The sequence below is a fragment of the Mus caroli genome, unplaced genomic scaffold, assembly GCF_978045245.1.
Source record: "Mus caroli unplaced genomic scaffold, Mus_caroli_1 scaffold_2, whole genome shotgun sequence".
NCBI classification, from domain to species: domain Eukaryota; kingdom Metazoa; phylum Chordata; class Mammalia; order Rodentia; family Muridae; genus Mus; species Mus caroli.
In genome coordinates this window covers 29,464,603-29,473,543 of record NW_028227257.1, presented here as the reverse complement: position 1 = coordinate 29,473,543, position 8,941 = coordinate 29,464,603, and the positions used below count along the sequence as shown (strand labels likewise).

Genomic DNA, 8,941 nt, shown 5'->3' with positions numbered 1-8,941 from the left:
ATAGCTTATGCTTTCATTACTAGGCTTAGAGGTGAGATTTCCCCTTTCTCTCCAATAACTGTCTAAAGTGGGACTGGCCAGGAGTGCACAGGGGACAGGAACAGTGGAGCAGCTGGGACAGGATCCTTCCAGTTGCCATCTGCACTCTGGAGCTAAGACTGTTCCATAGCCTTCTGTGTATAGGTCCCGCCAGGAGAGAGCTGGTCTCCCTGGAGTGCTGTCACAGGCCTACAGGCTAACAGGAGGGACTCCATCCAGAGTTAGCAAGACAAAATAACACCAGAGATAACCAAATGGCAAAAGGCAAGCACAAGAACCTTACCAACAGAAACAAAGGCTACTTGGCATCATCAGAACCCCATTCTCCCAAGTACTGGATACCCCAACACACCAAAAAGCAAGACTGGATTTAAAATTACATCTCTGGATTCTAGTAAAGAACTTTAAGGACATAAATAGTTCCCTTAAAGAAATATAGGAGAACACAGGTAAACAGGTAGAAGACCTTAAAGAGGAAACACAAAAACCTCTTAAAGAATTATATGAAAATACAATCAAACAGGTGAAGGAATTGAACAAAACCATCCAGGATCTAAAAAATGGAAGTAGAAACAATGAAGAAATCACAAAGGAAGACAACTCTGGAGATAGAAAGCCTAGGAAAGAAATCAGGAGTCATAGATGCAAACATCACCAACAGAATATAAGAGATAAAAGAGAGAATCTTAGGTGCAGATGATACCTTATTTGATATTCTTAAAGGGAGTACTGGTCTTATCTTCCCTTGAACTTTAACATTGGATGGATTATTGATTTCACAAAAAGTAGAAAGAGCTATTGAAAAACAATTTGTTACTTATATAGATTATTCTTTGCCTTTATATTTGCTGATTTTTATAATGACTCATACACCTACAGAATTATTGTGGCAAAAAGCTCCTCTTACTTGGATATTATAAGGCAGTAGCTCATATGATAATACTTCAAAAAAAACAGACACTGGTTTATTTTGGCAAAGAACCAGACATAATTATTGAGCCTGTTAATGTGGACCAAAACATTTGGCTAAAGCAGCATAGTACAGATTTGTTGCTTGCTCAAATAGGATTTAAAGGCATTATAGACGACCATTACCCTCTATATAGGTTGATAAAAATTTTAAATGTACATTAGGTTTTATTTTCTAGTCTGACATCTTTACAGCCTTTACATAATGTTCTTTTAATTTTTACTGAAGGCTCCTCTAAAGTACATGCAGGATATATCATAACTAATCAAGAAGTAGTCATAGAGACTCCTGGGCTCTCTGCTCAGCTTAACAGCAGTACTATATGTTTTTCAGTCTGTAAATGGTGGCCTGACCTTGATTTTGATCTCTGTCAGTTCATAGCAGGCCTAGTTTCTTAGGACATACCTAACCAATTACCCCATAGGGATCTACCTGACTGTGATAGAAAAGAGTCCTGCTCCCCAGAGTCTTGCCCAAATGAAGGTTTAGATAGAAATTTGAGATGTGGACATTTGGTGCTTAGAGTCAATCTATGCGCTTATCTTTTTTATGTATGTCCCCCAGGATGGCAGGACTAGATCTCAGGCTCATAATTGTGGAGGTGCAGAAAATTTTTCTGTCCTGTCTGGGGATGTGAGACCACAGGAAAAGTTTATTGGAAGGCCCAAGAAGATTTAATTATAGTAGAAAGGAATTGAACAGAATCTGGCCTGTCTAGTTCTAGTTGTAAAGGTACTGACCATTATTATTGTTATAGCCTTAGTTGTGCCTCAGTTTTACTGTCTGGGTCCTGGACAGGAGTAGGATCTTGCATCAGCTCTTCTTGTAATCTCACTATAGTGAAATTCACTGAGTCTGGCAAAAAGGTTAGAGAAGACTGGCTTAAAGGAAGGACTTGGAGACTTAGATTATATAAAACTGGTTATGATGGTGGATTACTCTTTACCATTAAGCTTAAAACTGAACCTATCTGTTTTTCAGTAGGACCTAATAAGATCATATAAATAAGCCTTAAAAGAGGAATGATAAAGATAAAAAGAATACTGCTAATAATAGGAATACTGCTTCCCCATTCTCCAGTGTCTGGTATCCCTCGTAGTTGTATAGTTGCCACCACTACCTTTCCTACATTTGCGACTCCCCTTACAGAATTAATGGTGGGCATGTTTCATGTGCTTAGTGATACTTATCCTAATGTCACTCACTCATATTGACTTTGCTGTCATATAGCCCCTCCTTATTAAGAAGGTAATGCTTTATTATCCAGCAATGTTTCTTACTCTAATAGCTTTTCTGATTGTTGATGGAATCAGAAATCTGGCATAGGTCTTTCTCTACATGAAGTTTCTGGACTAGGTACCTGCATAGTGAAAATTCATAAAGGTAAAAGAGAGCTTATGCAATCAAATGCTTACTGTTTCTACCTCTTCATTCTATTTTATTCCTCCAAAGGTGGGATGGTGGGTTTGTTCCACAGGTCGTACCTGCTGCATTCACATACAAGTGTTTGAAAGCTCCAAAGACTTTTGTGTGTTGGATCAACTTACTCCTAGGCTCACTTATCATTCTTTTTTTTAAATTTATTTTATGTATATGCGTACACTGTAGCTGTCTTTAGACACACACTAGAAGAGGGCATCAGACCCCATTACAGATGGTTGTGAGCCACCATGTGGTTGCTGGGAATTGAACTCAGGACCTCTGGAAGAGCAGTCAGTGCTCTTAACCGCTGAGCCATCTCTCCAGCCCTCACTTATCATTCTTATGACAAGTTCTTGGATCACTGGGAGGCTTCTCTCACCCAAGAGAGAGCTTGCTACAGCATTAACTATTTCAGTACTATTGGGCCTCAGTATGGGAGGAACAGCTACTGGTGCTTCTGCCCTAGTTTTGTAAGGAAAAAGTCATGCACTCATTAGAACTGCAATAGATACAGCTATAGAAAAGATAGGATAGAAACTTCTATTTCCCATTTGCAAGAGAATCTAATCTCCTTCTCTAAAGTACTCCTTCCAAACACTAGAGGATTTGATATTTTATTCCTTCAATAGGGAGGACTATGTGCATACCTCCATGAAGCATGTTGCTTTTACATCAATCATTCAGGAGTAGTAAAGAATTCTATGGCTAAAGTTTGAAAAGGACTGGCCAAAAGGAAAATTAAAAAAGAACAGAATCAGGAATGGTTTGAATCCTGGTTCTCCACTTCCCCATGGCTTACAACTTTCATTTCTACACTGCTTGGACAATTTATTAGAATTTATTTTGATGCTTTTAACTTTTGGATCTTGTATTTTAAACAGATCAGTTGCCTTGATACAGGATTGCTTTCAGTGAGCTCAGCTATTCACCATGGCAGTTATTAATCACTATGAAGAAATGCATTTAGTGTATATGCAGCTCTGAAGTGTCCTTCGTGGATCTGGTCTTATTTGAAAAGAGTGCTATAGAAGACCAGTTAGCCAGAGACAGTAAGACAATTATGAGTGTTCTTGATCTCCTATCGACCTAAGGTAGAGACATACATCAATGCTATGTTTGCTCTACATGATAGGTAAGGAGCAATATAGACACTGACCTAAGACAGGCATGGTCACCTTGGCTATTTTTTACCCTAGATGGGATAATGGAAAACAAGTAAATCTTTTGCCCCCACCCAGCAACTTGTATTCCTCATCTTAAAAAAGGGGGGGGGGGGCGGACTGTAACATTCCCAGCCTTGAGCAGGCTGAGAAGACCTTGAACAACATTTGCCAACTGTTTTTGTTTGTTTGTTTGTTTTTACAAGTTTGCATTTAATAAGCCTGAAACCATTCTCAGCACATGGCATTGTACACGGGCATCTGTGCAAACAGATTCATTTAACAGGTCGTAGTTTTAAAAAGTCATAGATACTGTGAGTTCTATATAAACCGGTGGACGGCAAGTTAGTTCCTTTTGATTTATAAGCCTCATTGTCACCGCAGAATAAAGAATGTAGCCAAAGAAAGCATTATCGGTCACTCGTATAGGACAGTGTTGTTTCTATAATTTGAAGCTTTCTGAATGGACGGGTTCAGGCCTGATCCAACTGTAAAAAGACCACTCAGTGAATAGACTATATGGGAGCTGTACAAAGTGTTATTAACTTCCATCATTAATAGCTTACTCAGCACTATACCACTATTGCTAGTTAAAATAACCTGCTTCTGAGGCCCCACGGAGGGAGGCGGCCTGCGCACGCAGCCTCGATGCCCTGGCCACCTCACGCCCAGGGCGTGCCAATACAGCCCAACAGAAACTTTGGCTTTAGGAAGGAATCACAGACATTGAAAAGAATGGCTTTAATCGTTATTAAATGTGCAGTGGGAGGGAGTGTGCTTCAGATAGTCTGGGCAGGGCTGGCAGCAGGTCACTCCTGCTGCCACAGCTGCAGACACTAGTTTGTATATGACAAGACAATGAGGGAAAGCAGTCCCTTTCAAACAAACTGGAAAAAAAATTGTTCACAGTGGTTTGTATCAACAGAATGCATTTATGACAATTACATGTGGAGACTCACGCACTCTAAGGCTCTCTTTATATCCTAAAGAAAACAGGCATTTACATTACTCATGACGTATACTAAATTAAAAAAAGATCAATTTTACACTTTCTCCTCAGACAGGATAACCTGCCAGGGTGTACAGCTTAACACCATCATCAGAGCCATTCGCAAAGGGAACAAAGGTTCAAAACAAAACAAAATGCTCTCTTGAGAATGAAGTACTTCGCTCGCTGCTATAACCAGCAAGTGCCAGCAGTAATCAAATGCAGGAGGGCCGGACAGCCAGATCTACCTGGGCAAGCTGACCAGCACATCACGGTTTAAAAAGGAAGGTTATGAACGCTATGTTACAAGTCCCAACCAGGCAGTGTCAAGTGACATCTATTACTTTGTGATCATACCCCGTGGTGGTGTGACAGGTCTCGTGGCATTGGGCTCTTTTTCTCTTCAGGCTTTAAAATCTGGGAGGAACACATGAGGGTCTCATCCACACTCATCATGGCGCCTGCATTGTCAAACTCTCCACAGTAGTTGGGTGCAGAAAACAGAGTGACTAACTGCCTCTTTGCAAAAAACTCATAGCCATCCTCAACCACCTGATGGGCTCCACATATAAGATTCAAATCATGCTTATGGAGAAATTTTGCAACCACTTCTGCACCAAATGTGAAGGACACTCCTCTGTCATTTTCACCCCAGCCTAAGACATCTTTATCGGGGTGAGACCACAAAAGATCACAAAGAAGAGCTTGATCTGGTACGTCAGTTGGTCTCATAATTTGCCGAATCTGCTCCATAGATTGAAGATCTGGTGATAAACCTCTATGACAGCAGAATATCTTCTCGTCCACGATGGCTGCTATCCGCAAGCAGTTAAAACAGTCCGTGGATGTTTTCCACAGCTTAATGTTGTATCTTCTTTTACACTCATCATAAAATCCGTAGATCCTATTGATGCTGGTGCACTCGTGGTTCCCTCTGAGAAGAAAGAAGTTCTCCGGATACTTGATTTTGTAGGCCAGCAAGAGGCAGATCGTCTCCAGGGACTGCTTGCCCCTGTCCATATAGTCCCCAAGAAGCAAATAGTTGCTCTCTGGAGGGAAGCCACCGTATTCAAACAGACGGAGCAAATCATAGTACTGCCCGTGGATGTCACCACATATCTTGAGTGGTGCTTCAAGTTCTAAAAGGATAGGCTGACTGAGGAAGATCTCCCGAGACTTCAGGCAGAGTCCTCCTATCTCGTTCTCCTGGAGCTGGACATTCTTGCCTGGCTTGGACCCTCTCACTTCCAGTAGCAGTTGGATGATGCTGTCCATGTTGAGTTTGTCGATATCTGCCATTGCTGTCCTGCCGCCGACCCTCCAGCACTAGCAGAAGCAGTAGCAGCAGCAGCAGCAGCATCAGTGGCACCGCTGCCCACTCGCCCCGGGGTCTCACTCGTCCTCCTTCCTCACACCACGAGCTGGGAACCACCGCCACAACAGGTCTTAAGGCCATGGATAGAGACATCTGCCTTGGCTGCAGTTGCAAGTTCCCATGGGAACTTAGCTGTTTTGGCTACCTGTGCTGACCATGCTCTACAAAATACTCCAGCTGAAGCAGGGGATGGTGTTACATCCACTCCAGTAGTGACTTGCTTGACAGGTTTAGAAACCTGGAAGCAGTCCCGAGGTGAAGAGTTTCACGGAAACTTAGTCTCCTAGAACTTTGGCATCCCATAGCATGTATGCTCCAATTTTGTCCTTGTGAATGGATCTGTGTGCTGTCTTTCAGTATTGTTCTATTATAGTTGCCTCCAAGCAACGACTTGCCAAATACCTAAGCAAAATTGAACTTTGCTTCCTGACCTTCACCAATGCCCTAGGTAGTCCTTGAGCCAACCTTGGGCTTGGAATTCAGTAAGAATGTTGCCTATCAGTGACATCCAGAATTGCCTCTAGAATTGTAAGAGAGATAGTGAAAGAAATCAGGCTTTACTATCTACTACAGAGAGTTAGAAATCTCAGGGCAAGCCGGGCTGTGGTGGTGGTGCACGTTTTTAATCCCAGCACTTGGGAGGTAGAGGCAGGCAGATTTCTGAGTTCGAGGCCAGCCTGGTCTACAAAGTGAGTTCCAGGACAGCCAGGGCTATACAGAGAAACCCTGTATCGAAAAACCAAAACCAAAAAACATAATAATAATAATTATTATTATTATAGTTATGTATGGCAGACTACATTACTTATTAGTAGAAACGTCCCCCCACACTATCACTTAGAATAAAAGCCAAGTCGCTCCCATACACAGGAATTTACAATGGCTTAGGAAGTAGATCAGACTGTGGTTTTAGAGTATTGCATTATTCATGAGAAGGTTAGCTAGAGAGGAACTCCCTAATTAGAACCATGACTTGGGTGTGAAAGCCCTTGCCCCGGGAGTGTAAAGACCTCACACATGGCTTCTAAGAATATAGCTGACCTTAGATAGGGCTGACTGTGTCTCAGTTGTTTTATTGCCCAGTTCCTGCCAGTCTTTGTGTTTGCATTCCTCTGTCTTGTGTAAGACTCATTAAGCATCCAGTAATCTCATTGTACCTTGCCGATGTGTCACATAACTTCCCTATTTTTTTTCTGTATAAAAAGTTTGATGCTCAATTTGACATTACATTCAGATACAGCACACTCTCTTGTGCCCCGTATTTGTTTGTCATTTCTCGCCGACCTTTGCCCACCTGTCTGGAACCCTGAGTTCTCCCGAGGATTGAGGGGGCACAACTGAGGCCGGTCCACGGCAGGATAGGTTTTGTGGTTTTTCCCTTTATAAACACAAAGCTTATTATTAAACTATGAGCTTTGATCAGAACACAGACTTGGCTTAGTGCTTCTCTCGCCCTACTCCCTTTTTAATTTCCAGCCCTCTATTCAGGTGAACCCGGTTTGACCATAGGCTGCTGGATGGCTACAATCTAGAAGCAAATAGTATTAGAAGGAGAGTATATGAGGCTATGGAATTGCTAGGATGAGGAAAAGAGATTAGAGAATTAAAAGATGATGTATACACACATACAACACATACAAAGTCTTTTGTTCTCCTGGCTACTTAAATAATTGGAGATGATAATCCAAGATGCCTGGAGAGACAGTAGAGAGAGCTAACTGCATTACTTACATAAATTTTAAAAGTTTGTAAGGAATAATTTTACTAGTTGTAATATTTCTGTTTTTACATGAAAAGTAATTAAAGACTCCTGTCTGCTATACTAGAAAACCACATGAGCTATGCCCAGCTACCTGTGAAGAACAGGCTGGGTAAAACCTATAAGGGAATGTGCTTTTGTTTGTGTTTAGTTTCTGCTCTGAGGAAGTGGGGATTGAGACTATAAATCCTGAACTCATATATGTATATTTAGAAAATTTTTAAAAATTATTAACAATGAATAAAGCCTTGGGCATGTAATTTTATTTAGTAAAAGACTGGGTTCAGGCTCTCTGGTCAGAAAGGAGAAGGAAGAATGAGGAGAATTCTCGGGAACAGATAGAATACCAGCTTGCATCTACTATTGACTCTACGTCCTTACTCAGAGAGTACCAGCTTGCATCCACTATTGACTCTGAGTCCTTACTCAGTTAGTGCTGCTCCCCTTCAAACCTTTTTTTGGAACCTCCTCACCCTGAGGCTGGACTTTGGCAGCTGTCCTTGCTTCAGAAGCCCCCATCAACATTCCCCTGTAATCAATCTCAACCCAGGTATTACTAGGCTTCTGGGTCTCCTATATCATGGAAGCAAAAACACCACTCTTGCTGCCATGTAGGAAAATCCCCCAACATGGGAGCCAGCTGGTGTCTCAACATCTTCAGAAACTTGGTCTTTTTCTACTCCTATATTTCTTTAGTCTCTGCAGAGGACATGGCAGCATGGCACAGTGAGTTCTTCTGAGGGCCCAAATATGGGGACCACTGGTGTAACTTTTTGCTGAACAAAGTTGGTACCATAGTTCTCTATGTAGCTGCCAGGAGAGAATCAACTAGTTCTTTTTATTTAAGGTAGTTATCTACATATGCCTATTTGGTACTAGGGGATTGGATGGTCTCATTTGATATTCACTTTGCTTCTGAATTGTATACAATAATTTGTATTGTTCCTTCTGAATAAATTGATTGTATCAGAAAAAGACCACAGGGATTTAACTAAGCAACAAAAATGGCTGTTGTAATTAATTTTTAATGTTTTTATTCTTTATCTGTGTATATGTGTCTTACTTAGGATTTTATTGCTGTGAACAGATGCCATGACCAAGGCAACTATTATGCAAACAATATTTAATTGGGCTGGCTTACAGGTTCAGAGGTTCAGTCTGTTATCATCAGTGTTTGGACAGCATGGTGCAGGAGGAGCTGAGAGTTCTACAACTTCATCTGAAGGCC

The 8,941-nt window shown here is 41.4% G+C and overlaps 1 pseudogene across 1 annotated transcript; it reads right to left on the bottom strand.

Annotated features, from left to right (window-relative positions):
- Nucleotides 1-3,702: 3,702 nt before the first annotated feature.
- LOC110288037 (serine/threonine-protein phosphatase PP1-gamma catalytic subunit-like) lies at nt 3,703-8,926 on the bottom strand (annotated as a pseudogene). Its single transcript, XR_015046051.1, has 2 exons — nt 4,937-8,926; nt 3,703-4,079 (listed from the first exon to the last, which is right to left on the bottom strand). The product of XR_015046051.1 is annotated as a serine/threonine-protein phosphatase PP1-gamma catalytic subunit-like (transcript).
- Nucleotides 8,927-8,941: the final 15 nt, after the last annotated feature.